This window comes from Eubalaena glacialis, chromosome 7, assembly GCF_028564815.1.
Source record: "Eubalaena glacialis isolate mEubGla1 chromosome 7, mEubGla1.1.hap2.+ XY, whole genome shotgun sequence".
Classification (NCBI taxonomy): domain Eukaryota; kingdom Metazoa; phylum Chordata; class Mammalia; order Artiodactyla; family Balaenidae; genus Eubalaena; species Eubalaena glacialis.
The window spans coordinates 121,087,759-121,103,667 of record NC_083722.1 but is presented as its reverse complement, the minus strand read 5'-3'; positions in this window follow the sequence as shown (position 1 = coordinate 121,103,667).

The following is a 15,909-nucleotide window of genomic DNA, read 5'->3' as shown; positions in this document are numbered from 1 at the left end:
CTCCCCTTTACTGTTTCTTACTTTATATTTTATTGATCTATAGTTAATTTACATTATTATATTAGTTTCAGAGGTACAACAGTGATTCATAAATGTTTAGGTTCTTCTCCATTTATAGTTATTATAAAAGAGTGGCTATATTCCCCATGCTATACAGTACACCACTGTAGATTATTGATTTCATACATAGTGGATTGTACCTCAAAATCTCCTACTACTGTTTTGCTCTCCACCCTATCTCTCCCTGCTGGTAACCACTAGTCTGTTCTTTAATCTGTGAGTCTGTTTTTTTGTTGTTGTTGTTGTATTCGATTTTTCAGATGCCACGTGTAAGTGATAACATACCATGCTTGTTTTCTCATAACATACCATGCTTGTTATCTCTGCAGCTTATTTTACTAAACATAATACCCTCCAAGTCCATCCATGTTCTTGCAAATGGCAAAATTTCATTTTTTGCTGAAGTCATCATCAAAAATCTTTTTTATCCACTAACCTATTGATGAACACTTAGTTTGACTCTATATCTTGGCTATGGCAAATAACACTGTTATGAACATTGGGGTGCAGTTACTTTTTTTGCAATAGTGTTTTTGTTTTCTTCTGATATACCCAAGAGTGAAATTGCTGGATATTATGGTAGTTCTATTTTTAGTTTTTTGTGGAACCTCCATTCTGCTTTCCACAGTAGCTGCACTACTTCACATTCACATCAAGAGTGTACAAGAGTTTCCCTTTCTCCACATCCTCACTAACCTTTATTATTTGTGATCTTTTTGATGACAGCCATTCTGACAAGACTGAGGTGATATATCTCATAGTTTTGATTTGCATTTTACTGCCAATTAACTATGTTTAGCATCTTTGTGAGTTCCGGCTGTCTATCTGTATTTTTTCCTTGGAAAAATGTCTATTTAGGTCTTCTCATTTTTTTAAAAAAAAGATTTTGGGTGTTTTTTTGGTATTGAGTTGTATGTGCTGTTTCTGTAGTTTAGCTATGAACCCTTGCTTAGTCATCTTTTTGGTGTTAACCTCTTATCATGTGCAAATATTTTCTCTCCTTCAGCAGGTTGTCTTTTCATTTTGTCTTTGGTTTCCTTTGCTGCGCAAAATCTTTTAAGTTTAGTGAAGTCCCATTTGTTTATTTTTGCTTTTCTTTCATTTGCCTTAGTAGACTGAACCTAAACCTGTTGCTATCATTTATGTTGAAGAATGTTCTATATTTTCCTCTAGGGGTTTTATGGTTTCTGGTCCTACATTTAGGTGTTTATTCAGTTTTGCATTTATTTTATATATGGTGTGCTAAAATAATCTAATTTTATTCTTTCCCATATAGCTGACCAGTTTTCCTAGTACCACTTATTGAAGAGACAGTTTTTTCTCCATATTGTATTCCTCATCTCTGTTTTGTTGTTCTTTAATGGTCTAACTCTTTTTTAAAAACTTCTAACTTCTTGCTCTGGTCATCCATTCTTCTCCTGAGTTCTTTGATCATCTTTACAGTCATTACCTTGAACTCTTTCTTGAGTAGATTGGCTATCTTCACTTCACTTAGATCTTCTGAATTCTTATCTTGTTCCTTCATTTGGATCGTGTTTCTGTGTCACCTCATTTTTCTTAACTTGCTGTTTTTATTGCTATGTGTGTAGTAGGTTCGTTACATTTCCTGACCTTGGAGAAGTGGCCTTTTGTAGGAGAGGTCCTATGTGTCCCAGCAGCCCACTGTCCCCTGGTCACTAGAACTATATGTTCTAGGTGTACCCCCTATGTGGGCTGCTTGGTTTCTTCTGCTGTGGTGGGCTGACTACTGTGGGTGGTCTGGTAAGCTTGGCTGCCCCCAGACTGCTTGTTTGCCAGGCTCTGCCTTGTGTGGAGGATGTCTGTGCTGCTTGGTGAGACTAAATCATAAGGCAGCTGGCTGCACAACTCTGGGGGACACCAAATCTAGTGCTGGTTCACTTATGGGTAGAACTGCAGTCCAGGTGATATCAGGGCTAGTGCCCAGTCACTGGTCCTGGGGCTATATTGGCTACTGGGAGGAAGAGACAGGTCCTGAGTTCTGGCTGCAGGGCCCAGGAGTCACAGAGTTGGTGTTGGATCACTGTTCCTGACACAGCTATCTGCAGGGTCTGGGGTATCCCTAATCTTGTGTTGGCATTCTGATGGGCAGGGTCAGGTCCCAGCTGAGTCCATGGCTGCTTCTGGCCTGCAAGTGAGTGTTCTGGTCACACAGGCTGCTGGGCTGTGGTATTCCTGGAGCTGGTGTGTGCCTGTTGGTGTATGAGGCTGATCCCAATGCTCGAGCAGGTTTGCTGTTGGGTAGGTCCAAGCTCCATCCAGTCCCTGTGCAGTTATCACCTGCCGATGGTGAGGCTGACTCCAAGGCCCGAGTAGGCTCACGTGTCAGAGGGGTCAGGGACTCTGGGGCTGGTGCCTGTCCACTGAGGTGTGGAGGCTGGTCCTGGGGCTTTTGGTGGCTGGGCCCATGTCCAGGGGCAGCTGTGCATTGAGAGGGTCTGAAGGCAGCCTGTTTGCTGGTGGGTGGGGCTATGCCCCTGCTCAGTTAGTTGTTTGGCCTGCAGCATCCTAGTACTTGTGTCTATAGTCTGGTGGAAATGGGTAGGGCTAGGTCCTGAGGCTAAAGAGATAGAGGGAGGATTCTGAAATTATGCTTGCTGGTACCAGTGTCCACGAGGTAGAAGGAGCTCCCCCAAATGGCTGCTGCCAGTGTCTATGTCCCTGAGGCTGTGCTGTAGTTGCCTGTTGCCTCTCTGGGAGACTCTCCAAGATCAGGAGGTAGGTGTGACCCGGGATCCTTTCAAATGACTGCTTCTGTTCTGACTCTCGGATCATGTGGGATTTTGTGAGCATCTTTTAAGAGTGGAATCTCTATTTCCCACAACCCTCTGGCTCTCTGGAAAATAAGCACTACTGGTCTTCAAAGCCCAACTTTTTAGGAACTCTTCTTTCCAGCACAGGATCCCTGGGCTTGGGAGCCTGATGTTGGGTTCATACCCCTTGCTACCTGGGACCACGTCTGAAATTGTAATTATTCTCCCATTTGTGGGCCACCCACCTGGTGGTATGGGTCTTGACTCTATTGAGATTTTGCCCTTCCTTTCTGTCTTGTCGAGGTGCCTTCCTTATGTCTTTAGGCGTAAAACATCTTTTACAGCAGGTCCCAGCCTTTTTCATCAATTGCTGTTCTGTAAACTGTTGTGACTTTGGTGTGCCCATGAGAGGCATCAAGCTCTGGGTCTTTGAATGCTACCATTTTGAACAATATGTCCACTTCATTCTTAAATCATATTATTTAAGTTTTCTTAGTATCTTATTTGATTAGCGACAGTTTGAAATTTATTATCACTCATGTCTACTTCGCCTGTTTAAAGAAATTGAATAGTGCATTCATTCAGTTTGAAATGAAGGTAGTGACCTGTGAATTTCCATACCTCAAAAATCAAGGGTAGGACAAAAGCCTTTTCTACCTGTGTTAACCTCAAACTCTGCACCCCACCCCAGCCTGGGGATTAACCTCTTGCACCCATGCTCACTTTCTGTTTTTGGACCGTTAACCATCATTGCATCTGTATGTGTGTTGACAAAGTGAACTCTAGTCTTTCCAGTTTTTGAGTTTTGTTTTTTGGTTTAGGGAACAGTCTTACTATCAATGTACATTTACTGGTCTGCTGAAGTTCATATATAAACCTGTCAAGCACATTACCAGAATTGGAATTGCTTGTATATACACTTTGATAAATTTTAGAGACAATGGTAGAACAGAAGTAAATTGTATTTCAAATCCCACAACATTTTCACACCATGAAAACCCTTCCCTTTTTAATATATTTGTGTGTAGTTTATCTTTATGCCCATACTATATTTCCCAGAGATGGCTAAGTGTTATGTTTCTTGCTAGCACATTTACCGTGTTGTTCAAAGTCAGGCGTTTACTGGTTTTAGCATGATCTTATTTCCATGAACTTGCAAATACAAGATCTTCTCTCACACTGTCTTTTACTCCCTGTTGTTTTATATTGCCGTCCTAATTCTCAGTCCTGGTCTTCCTTTATGTTCTTCATCAACCTGGATAGGTTATACTATTTTCTCCCTTATTCAAAACCAATAGAATAGAATAGAACACCCAGAAGTAAACCCTGATATATGGCCAAATGATTTTTGTCAAGTTGCCAAGACTTTTCCAAGTAGAAAGGATAGTATTTTCAACAAATGGTGCTGAGAAGTCATGTTGTCAACATGCAAAAGTAGGAAGATGGACCCTTACCTAACATCATATGCAAAAATTAATGAAAACGTATCAAGAAACTAAATATAAGACCTAATAAAATAAAAAGTCTTAGAAGAAGACACAGGACAAGAGCTTCACGACATTGGATTTGGCAGTGTTTTCCTCAATATGAAACAAAGGAACAACAAAGGTACAGCTAACAAAACTAACAATTTGCAGTACATAATTTTTAAAAAAAAATGTGTATGAAAGAAATGTAAACAGAATAAAATGGCAACCCACAAGATGGGAGAAAATATTTGAAAGCCATGTATCTGACAAGAGATTTCTATTCAGAATATACAGAGAACTCCTACACTTCAAGAAAAAGCAAACACCCTGATTCAAAAATGGATGAAAGACTTGAATAGATTGTTCTTCAAAAAGATGTACAAATGACTAAGCACTTGAATAGATGCTCCATATCACTAAATGCATGTTTATATATTTGTGTGCATGCATACACACACAAGCACACACACACATACACAAGCAGAAAACAAGTATTGGTGAGGATGTGAGGGAGTTGGAACCATTGTGCTATGTCAGAGGGAATGTAGAATGATACAGCTGCTTTGCAAAAGAGTATGGCAATTTTTCAGATATTGAAAAATAGAATTATTACATGATCCAGGAATTTTACTATGAGGTATACCCAAAGGAATTGAAATCAGGGTCTTAAAGAAATATTTGTACTCCAGTGTTTAGAGCAGTAATAATCACAGTAGCTAAAATATGAAAGCAACCTAAGTGTTCATCCACTAGTTCCTGGATAAGCAAAGTGTGGTATACCGATATAATACAATATTATTCAGTCTTAAGAAGGAAAAGATGTAAGAATATGCTACAACATGGATGAATCTTGAGGAAATTTAGCTACCAAAAATGCCATTTTGGTGACTTTTAGTGAGTCATAACAATACAACTACTTATTTCAATTATATGGGGTACTTAGTGTAGTCAAAACCATAGAAATTAGGAGGGTAATGATGTTTTTCAGGTGGTTATGGAACAAAAAGGAAAGTTATGTTTAAAGGATACAGAGTTACAGTTTTAAAACATAGAAAAGAATTAGAAAGATAAATGGTGATGTTGATCGCCCAATAATATGAATGTATTTAATATCACTGAACGGTGCACTTTATAGTAATTAACATGTTATATTTTATGTTATTTGATTTTACCAACATACAAAATTGGGAAAGAATGTAATATCAGGAAAGGGAGTGGACCTGGGATAGAGCAGAGAGTAATCAGAAGGGTGAGACACTGCATATGTTGAAGAAGAAGAGCTGAGAGTCTTCATTGGCCAGAAGAGACTTTATAAAAAAAAATTACTCTGAGGGTGTATTAAATAGATATCTATGTGTACACTGCTATCTCCCATGGGTTATCTTAAAGAGTCTTTAATAAAGTCCATAAGGCTTGCTGAGGCTTTTTTAAAAACTGAATTCCCTAGGAGATAATTAGAGGGTGGTACTTAAGTCTATGTCTAGGTTGACAGATTTTGCAGGGAAGACGAACTTGAGAACAGTGAAGGTCCTGAGAGTGTAAGTACATGGAAATTAGAAAAAAAATAATAAAGGGAATTAGGAAAACTTTGGACTTCGAAGGTCATGTGTTAGTGAGTCAGACCTGAGGTTTCTAAGCAGTTATATACACAGTTGCTATTTGGATTACTTGTTGATAAAGATAAGTGGAAAAACTAGAGTCGTTTCCAAGTGTAGGTAAGATATAATGAGAGGATGGAGGTGGAAAGTAGGGAGGCCCAGAGAGAAGTAGGAAGGTCATATTGGGCCAAGATGGTGGTAATATCCAGCAGAACAGATGGCAGGACAGACTTTGGATTCATCTGTTTTATTTCGGCTCCCCCCCTCATCCTTAATAATTCTTTGGGAATATTTCATGGCTCTGTGATGCAGGTACAGAATTCGAATGAGGAGACTACACCCTCAGTGTCCAGCTGTCTGAGTCCTCAGTGTGCTTCAAATGATGGAGAACTATTGCTTCTTTATGAGAAGAGTTAGTACCTCGTAGCTAAGCTTAAGCTGGAGCTTATGCAATATTGATTCCATTTTATATATACTGTTGGAATGGAGGTTCCTCCTCCTCTTTTCTTGACCATTATGAAATGAATCTATATTTCTCAATATTTGGGTATATCAGATAAATACATTAAGTAAAGGAATCTTATATATTGCTCCCTGCATAGTTTGCTCTTTCTTGTTTCTCTTTTACCTTTACTAAATTAGCACAGGGAGAGACCTTGAAGTGTTCTAATCAGGAGAGATTAGAACATCATATTTCTAGAGAGGTTGGTTGGACAGAGCAGGGGTCCCAGTGAAAATCAAAGCTTCTGTTTCTACTTGGAAGTGTACCTGTATAGAGTAGAGGGCTCCAGGAAATATCCTAGAATATTCCAATGTCCCTGCAGGAGATCATTAAGAGAGGCAGGATCTGGTATCAGATCAGTGTACTATGAAATGTTTGTCAGTCATCTGATGTGATATTCTCAGAGCCAATCCCATATGGTAGGGCTGAGTGCAGAGTGATGAAGAACCTGTGAAAGCCTTTGATTGCATGTTAAAGATGAAGCTCTGATTTCGGGGGGAGATTTTCTTACCTGACTGAATGTCACCCTTCTGTGGGGATGAGATTCTGTGCTTTTCCTCTGTTGATGACCACTGACTGAAAATCATTAGAGAATCATGTCTAGAAAGCATTCTTTATTTAATTTCTTAAATAAGAAAACATAGAAAACATTTTTATCCACTTTCAAATTGAGGATCAGGGGAATGAAATCAGTGAAAATGTCAGAGTAGGGAGCTCTGGCTTGTTTCCATCCCCAGAAACACTGACATACGTGGTACAACCTGTCAAAATGATCTTATCAACACATGTAAGTTTTCTTTTCACTGTGTACGTTTATCTTTCATTGAAACTTTACTTACTACAGGATGTGGAGAATAAACAAGGAAGTAGAAACTGTATTTCCTGATGAGAGAATCACTAAGTCACATTAGCTGTTCTGAGCTAAGTGTTGCTCACCGTGACTGTAATTAAAACAAACAAACAAACAAAACACTTTTTTTTTTTAGTAAATCAGTTCTGACATTTCCTCGTTAAAGACATGGTAACAGATACAGACTTAGATTCATCAGAATTGAGCAAAATTTTGATTGTACCTGTGTTGAATATATGAGCGTGACCTGCTACAAAACTTCATTATACTTATTGCCACAAATGACAGATTCCTTTTTTCCACTCCTGATATGTTGCATGTAAGGAATGCATAGGTCACTAACCCCAGCTGGTCACAGGTAAACTCTGCCACATGGATTAATGCATGTTTTCCTGCTAGAAGACCATACATTCTGGAGTATCATGCCTGCAGAGTATCTGGGCTCTTCTTTTTCCTGGATAAAGTTTAGATAATCACCTAATTTTATGAGAAATATATAAATTGGATCTGCATATTCTTCAGGTTTTTATTTATCCATTCTCTTTCAAGTCCTAAGTGCAAATATTAAAGTGATTTCCAAGAGGGTGGTAAATAAGACAGCTACGTTTATGCTCCAACATTAACAATAAATCATAATACAATAGTAAATGCATTAATGTGTGATTAATATGTAGATACTTATGTAAATGCAATTTTAGTAATGCTTTGTGGAGAGCTTCAGAATCTAGGTATTAAAAAAAAAGAAGAAGGAGTTCTTGAAACTCTCAGGGAATTATAGAGAAGTCTTCTTTGTGTCTATAAATATCACTCCGAAATAATGCATTTTCTCAGAAATAAACTAGGCATAAAATTGTAGGAAAAAACTTCATGAAATGAAAGAGCATGTGAGATGGCCATACAAGAAAAAGAATATTCTCAGAGAATAATGAACAGTGTGGAGTTCAGCAGAAGGGTTATACAGATTCAGAGAGTAAAACTTTGGAAAGCCTAATTATGAGTTCCTCATATTTCATCTTTGTAGACACGGTAGTCATTGGAAATATGATGTTATAAGATGACGTTAACATACTTAAATACTTTCATTTAGAAATGACCACTTAGAACCAGAATAAATGAAAGCGAACACAAAATTATGTTTTTGTTGATATTTAAAGACCTCAGGTGAGTGCTGATTATTTTAAAATACATGATGTCTTTCACTGCAAAGTAAAGGAGCTGTTACAGTGGAGGATTACTGGACTGAATGTCAATATTATGACATAGTATGAGTGTGTTTCGTGTTTGGTAATTGCAATCATTGTTGTTTTTGTTGTGGTCATCCATTTACAGTGCTTGGTGTCAGTTGATTTATCTCTTGTAAAAATAAAATACAGTCTGTGTGTGTGAAAAAAAACATACATGATGTCTTGACTAAAGTTGTATGGAATTTGAGATCTGGAAAAAAGCATTTCCTTTCTGTAATGCTAGGATGCTAATTGGACATTTTTGCAAGAAAGAGATTTCAGGATGCAAATCTCGTGTCTCTAAGGTGGGAAGTCAGTTCATGGCGGAACATTCTATTAAACTTGTGTGAGTGGAGAAATATTTCTTTGGAAGGAAGAGGTCGGTCACAAATCCCTTTTTAATAAAGTTAGTGGTTTATAGTATACCGAATGAGCAAAATGGCTATTTCTGAACTTTAGAAAAAAATAATATATTTTTTCTGCATTTATATTATGAAGCTGATGTAAAATATCAAAAATTCTTTATTTTGAAAAGCAATGTAATCAATTTGACATAATTCATATATATTGAACCTGTGGTACACACACACAATAAAACTTACATTCAAAAAATTTTTTGCACTAAAGAAATATCTTCAAGTGTAGTTGATTTACAATGCTGTGGGTTTTTAAAATACATGTTTATTGGAGTATAATTGCTTTATAACATTGTATTAGTTTCTGCTTTACAACAAAGTGAATCAGCTATATGTATACATATATTCCCCATATCCCCCCCTCTTGAGCCTCCCTCCCACACTCCCTATCCCACCCCTCTGGCGGACATAAAGCACCGAGTTGATCTCCCTGTGTTATGCGGCAGCTTACCACTAGCTATTTTACATTTGGTAGTGTATATATGTCAGTGCTACTCTCTCACTACGTCCCTGTCTCCCCTTCCCCCCTGTGGCCTTAAGTCCATTCTCTACATCTGTGTCTTTATTCCTGCCCTGTCACTAGGTTCGTCAGTACCATTTTTCTAGATTCCATATATATGTGTTAGCATACGGTATTTGTTTTTCTCTTTCTGACTTACTTCACTCTGTATGACAGACTCTAGGTCCAACCACCTCACTACAAATAACTCAGTTTTGTTCCTTTTTATGGCTGAGTAATAGTCCATTGTGTATATGTGCCACGTCTTCTTTATATATTCATCTGTCGATGGACATTTAGGTTGCATCTATGTCCTGGCTATTGTAAATAGTGCTACAGTGAACATTGTGGTACATGTATCTTTTTGAATTATGGTTTTCTCCAGGTATATACCCAGTAGTGGAATTGCTGGGTCATATGGCAGTTCTATTTTTAGCTTTTAAGGAACCTCCATACTGTTCTCCATAATGGCTGTATCCGTTTACATTCCCACCAACAGTGCAGGAGGGTTCCCTTTTCTCCACACCCTATCCAGCCTTTATGCATTGTTTTATTAATTTCTTTTTTTTAAACTTTTTTTAAAATTTTTATATTTAGTTTTGGCTGTGTTGGGTCTTCATTTCTGTGCGAGGACTTTCTCTAGATGCGGCAAGCGGGGGCCACTCTTCATCGCGGTGCGTGGGCCTGTCACTATCGCGGCCTCTCTTGTTGTGGAGCACAGTCTCCAGACGCGCAGGCTCAGTAGTTGTGGCTCACGGGCCTAGCTGCTCCGCGGCACGTGGATCTTTCCAGACCAGGGCTCGAACCTGTGTCCCCTGCATTGGCAGGCAGATTCTCAACCACTGCGCCACCAGGGAAGCCCTCCTTCATTTCTTTTTCATTTATTTCTGATTTCATCTTTATGATTTCTTTCCTTCTGCTAACTTTGGGGTTTTTTAAATTATTCTTTCTTTAATTGCTTTAGGTGTAAGTTTAGGTCGTTTATTTGAGATTTTTCTTTTCTCTTGAGGTAGGATTGTATTGCTATAAACTTCCCTCTTAGAACTGCTTTTGCTGCATCCCTTAGATTTTGAGTCATTGTGTTTTCATTGTCAGTTGTTTCAAGGTATTTTTTAAATTCCTTTTTGATTTCTTCAGTGATCTCTGGTTATTAAGTAGTATATTGTTCAGCGTCCATGTGTTTGTATTTTTTTACAGATTTTTTCCTGTAATTCATATCTAGTCTGATAGTGTTGTGGTCAGAAAAGATACATGATACGATTTCAATTTTCTTAAATTTACCAAGGCTTCATTTGTGACCCAAGATAAGATCTACCCTGGAGGATGTTCCATGTGCACTTGAGAAGAAAGTGTATTCTGTTGTTTTTGGATGGAATGTACTATAAATATCAATTAAGTCCATCTTGTTTAATGTATCATTTAAAGCTTGTGTTTCCTTATTTATTTTCCTTTTGGATGAATTGTCCATTGGTGAAAGTGGGGTGTTAAAGTCCCCCACTATGATTGTATTACTGTCAATTTCCCCTTTTGTGGTTGTTAGCATTTGCCTTATGTATTGAGGTGCTCCTTTGTTGGGTGCATAAATATTTACAATTGTTATATCTTCTTTGTGGATTGATCCCTTCATCATTATGCAGTGTCCTTCTTTGTTTCTTGTAATAGTCTTTATTTTAAAGTCTATTTTGTCTGATATGAGAATTGCTACTCCAACTTTCTTTTGATTTCCATTTGCATGGAATATGTTTTTCCATCAACACACTTTCAGTCTGTATGTGTCCCTAGGTCTGAAGTGGGTCTCTTGTAGACAGCATATATATGGGTCTTGTTTTTGTGTCCAGTCAGCCAGTCTATGTCTTTTGGTTGGAACATTTAATTCATTTCATTTAAGGTAATTATCTATATGTATTTTCCTATTACCATTTTCTTCATTGTTTTGGGTTTGTTATTGAAGGTCTTTTCCTTCTCTTGTGGTTCCTGCCTAGAGAAGTTCCTTTAGCGTTTGTTGTAAAGCTGATTATGTGGTGCTGCATTCTCTTAGCTTTTGCTTGTCTGTAAAGGTTTTAATTTCTCCATCAAATCTGAATGAGATCCTTGCTGGGTAGAGTAATCTTGGTTGTAGGTTTTTTCCCTTTCATCACTTTAAATATGTCCTGCCACACCCTTCTGGCTTGCAGAGTTTCTGCTGAGCGATTAGCTGTTAACCTTATGTGGATTCCCTTGTATGGTATTTGTTGCTTTTCCCTTGCTGCTTTTAATATTTTTTCTTTGTATTTAATTTTTGATAGTTTGAATAATATGGATCTTGGCGTGATTCTCCTTGGATTTATCCTTTATGGGACTCTCTGTGCTTCCTGGAATTTATTGACTATTTCATTTCCCATATTCGGGAAGTTTCCAACTATAATCTCTTCAAATGTTTTCTCAGTCTCTTTCTTTTTCACTTCTTCTTCTGGGACCACTATAGTTCGAATGTTGGTGTGTTTAATGTTGTCCCAGAGGTCTCTGAGACTGTCCTTAATTCTTATCATTCTTTTTTCTTTATGCTGCTCTGTGTTAGTTATTTCCAGTATTTTTTCTTCCAGGTCACTTATCCGCTATTCTGCCTCAATTATTCTGCTATTGATTCCTTCTAGAGAATTTTAAATTTCATTTATTGTGTTGTTCATTATTGTTTGTTTGCTCTTTAGTTCTTCTAGATCTTTGTTAAAAGTTTCTTGTATATTCTCCATTCTATTTCCAAGATTTTGGATCATCTTTACTATCATTACTCTGAATTCTTTTTCAGGTAGACTGTCTATTTCCTCTTCATTAGTTTGGCCTGGTGGGTTTTTACCTTGCTTGTTCATCTGCCGCATATTTCTCTGTCTTCTCATTTTGCTTAATTTACTGTGTTTGGGGTCTCCTTTTCTCAGGCTGCAGGTTCGTAGTTCCCGTTTTACTTGCTGCCTGCCCCCAGAGTTGGTTCAGTGGGTTGTGTAGGCTTTCTGGTGGAAGGGACTGGTGCCTCTCTTCTGATGGATGTGGCTGGATCTTGTCATTCTTCTGGGCAGGACCATGTCTGGTGGTGTGTCTTGTGATGTCTGTAAACTTATTATGATTTTAGGCAGCCTCTCTGCTAATGGGTGGGTTTGTGTTCCTGTCTTGCTATTTGCGGCTATGATGCGGGCAATCCCCTAATGGGCTTATACCCTAAGAAGACCAGAATCGGAAAGGCACAGACAGGCAAACATGCACTGCAGCAATATTTACAATAGCCAAGCCATGCAAGCAAACAAAATGTCCATCAACAGATAAATGGACAAAGAAGAAGTGGTATACGTACCGAATGGAATAGTAGCCTCGGGAAAAAAATGAACAATGCCGTTTTCAGGACTACACATGAGCCTAGAAATAATCATAGTACGTTAAGTAAGTCAAAAGGGAATGACAAATATCCTATGATATCATTTATACGTGTTATCGTAAGATTGCTCCCAATGAACATATATCCACAGAAAAACACACTCACAGACTGATAAAACAAACTAATGGTTAACCAAAATGAAAGGTGGGAGGATGGATAAATTAGGATTATGGGGGTAGCATACATATACTAATGTATGTTAAATGTATATAAACATATAACATATAAACGATATGAATTATATAATCACCAATACATATAAAATATATCATGACAAAACACCTACCAAATACCAAGGGAGGTCTACTCAACATTCTGTAATAACATACATGGTAACAGGATCCGAAGATGAACAGACATATGTATGAATCATTGACCAGATTCTGTACAGCCAGACAATCACAACACTCTAATCAAATTTCCTCCGATAAGAAATATAAATTAAATTTAAAAAACGAACATAAGTAAGGAGACATAAACTTCTGGGGGCTTGTCCCAGCACATTCCACTCTAATTTACAACCGAGGAACACGACGTCCAGGAAGACTCTGTTGCCCTAGTAACAAGAGTTGAGAACGTAATAATGCTGCCGCCTTGTGGCTGTTTCCCACAACAGCAGCTTTAAACACAGTGCTAATGGTCGCTTAATAGTCACGAGGACTGCGGGGCTGTAAATGATACCTGCCCTCAAAAAATGTCCTGGGGTAGGGAATAGGCAAGAAATTTCAACACATGACAAAGTTTTCAAGAAGTCAATATGAGAGGGAAGTTGTACTCACTCTTTAAAAAAAAAAAGGAAAAGGAAAAAAAAGACATGCCTAAAGCTCAGTATAAGGAATTATTAGCTGCATGCAAATCCAACGTCCACAAAGGTTTCAGCTCACACCAGTCAAATGACCATCAGCAAAAAGTCTACAAACTATAAATGCTGAAGAGGTTTTAGGGAACTGTGTACCTTCTAGCTGCTGATGGGGTGTAAAGTGCTAACAGCACTAATGAAAACTGAATGCAGCTGCTTTAAAAGGTAAAAATTGAGCTACCGTATGATGCGGCAGGGCACCTTCTGGGCCTATAACCTAAGACCACCAGAATCGGAAAGACAGAGGCAGGCAAATGTGCACTGCAGCAATATTGAAAGAGCCAAGACATGGAAGCAAAAAAAAGCTCCATAAACAGATGAATGGACAAAGAAGAAGTGGTATATGTACAGAATGGAATATTAGCCACGAAAAAAAAATAAAAGAATGGCATATGCAGCACCACGGATGAGCCTAGAGATAATCACACAACGTGAAGTAAGTCAGATTGCGAAAGACAAATGTTCTACGATATCACTTATGTTATCTGAAAATTCATAAAAATGAACATATTTCCATAGGGAAAGACAATCTCAGATGGAGAAGACAAACTTATGGTTAAGCCAAAGAAAAGGTGTGAGGAATGGACAAATTAGGATATTGGGGTTAACAAACATATACTAATACATATAAAATATATCATCCCCAAAGACCTATGGAATACCAAGAGTGGTCTATTCAACACTCTACAATAACCTACATGGAAAAGGACACAAAGATCAATAGATATATGTATATGTGTACATGAACAAGATTCTGTGCAGCTAGAACAAAAGACATTTTAAAATCCAATTTGCTCTGATAAAAATGAAAACTTAAAGACACAAACAAGAATTAAGGAGGCTAAAACTTATGGGGGTTTGTCCTGACACATTCCACTCTAATCTGCAACCTAAAAGCACAACTTGCAGCAAGGTTCTGTTTCCCTAGCAAGCAGAGTTGGCAACGTAGAAATGCTGCCACCTTAAGGCCGTTTCCTCAAACAGCAGCTTTAAATCCACTGCTAATGGTCACTAATATTCACAAGGACTGCAGGGCTGTAAATGACTCATGCCCTCAAAAACTGTCCTGGGGTAGGGAATGGCCAAAAAAATCCAAACGCGCCAAATTTTTCAAGAAGGAAATTTGAAGTTGTAAGTTTAGCTGAATCTTAAAAAAAAATGAAAAGGACATTGATCCACGCAAAACATCAGGAATTATTAGACGCATGCAAATCCAATCTACACAAACGTATCACCTCACACCAGTCAGAATGACCATCAGCAAAACGTCAACAAACAATAGATGTTGAAGAAGTTGTGGAGAATAGCGTAACCTCTCGGTCTAAGTGGGATGTAAACTGGTAACCGCCAATAATAGGAACAGAATGGCAGTGCGTTGAAAGGTAAAAATTGAGTCCCCATATGATCCGGAAGGCCCACTATTGGGCCTGTCACCTGTGAAAGCCAGCATCAAAAAGACACAGGATGGAACATCGTGTATTGCAGCAGTATTTACAATAGCCAAGACATGGAAGCAACAAAAATGTCCATCATCAGATGAATGGACGAAAAAGTGGTCCATGTACACAATGCAATATTAGACACAGAAAAGAATGAAACAATGCCGTTTGCAGCACCATAGACGAGGCTACAGACAATCACACAACTTGAAGTAAGTCAGAAAGCGAGAGACACATATCCTATGATATCACGTATAGGTCTTATGTAAAAATTGATAGGAATGAACCTATTTCCACAGAGAAGGACACTCACGTGTTCAGAAAACAAGCTTGTGCTTAACCAAACGGAAAGGTGTGAGGAATGTATAACGGAGGATATTGGGTTTAACAGACATATGCTAATACTTATAAAATATATAATCATCAGACATACCGAATACCAAGAGAGGTCTACACAACATTCTGTAATAATCTCTACGGAACAGGATCCAAACATGAAAAGATATATGAATCAATGAAAGACATTCTGTACACCTAGAACAAACACAACATTGCAATCAAATTTGCTCTGAGAAAAATGAAAATTAAACTGAGAATATCAACAACAAATAAGTAGACATAGTTTCTGGGGGTTTGTCCTGGCACATTCCACTCTACTTTACAACCTACAAACAGGACTTCCAGGAAGGCTGTGTTGCCCTAGTAACCAGAGTTGGGAATATAGAAATGCTGCCCCCTTGTGGCCGTTTCCTGCAACAGCAGCTTTAAATGCAGAACTAATGGTCATGTGATATTCACAATTACTACAGGGCTGTAAAGG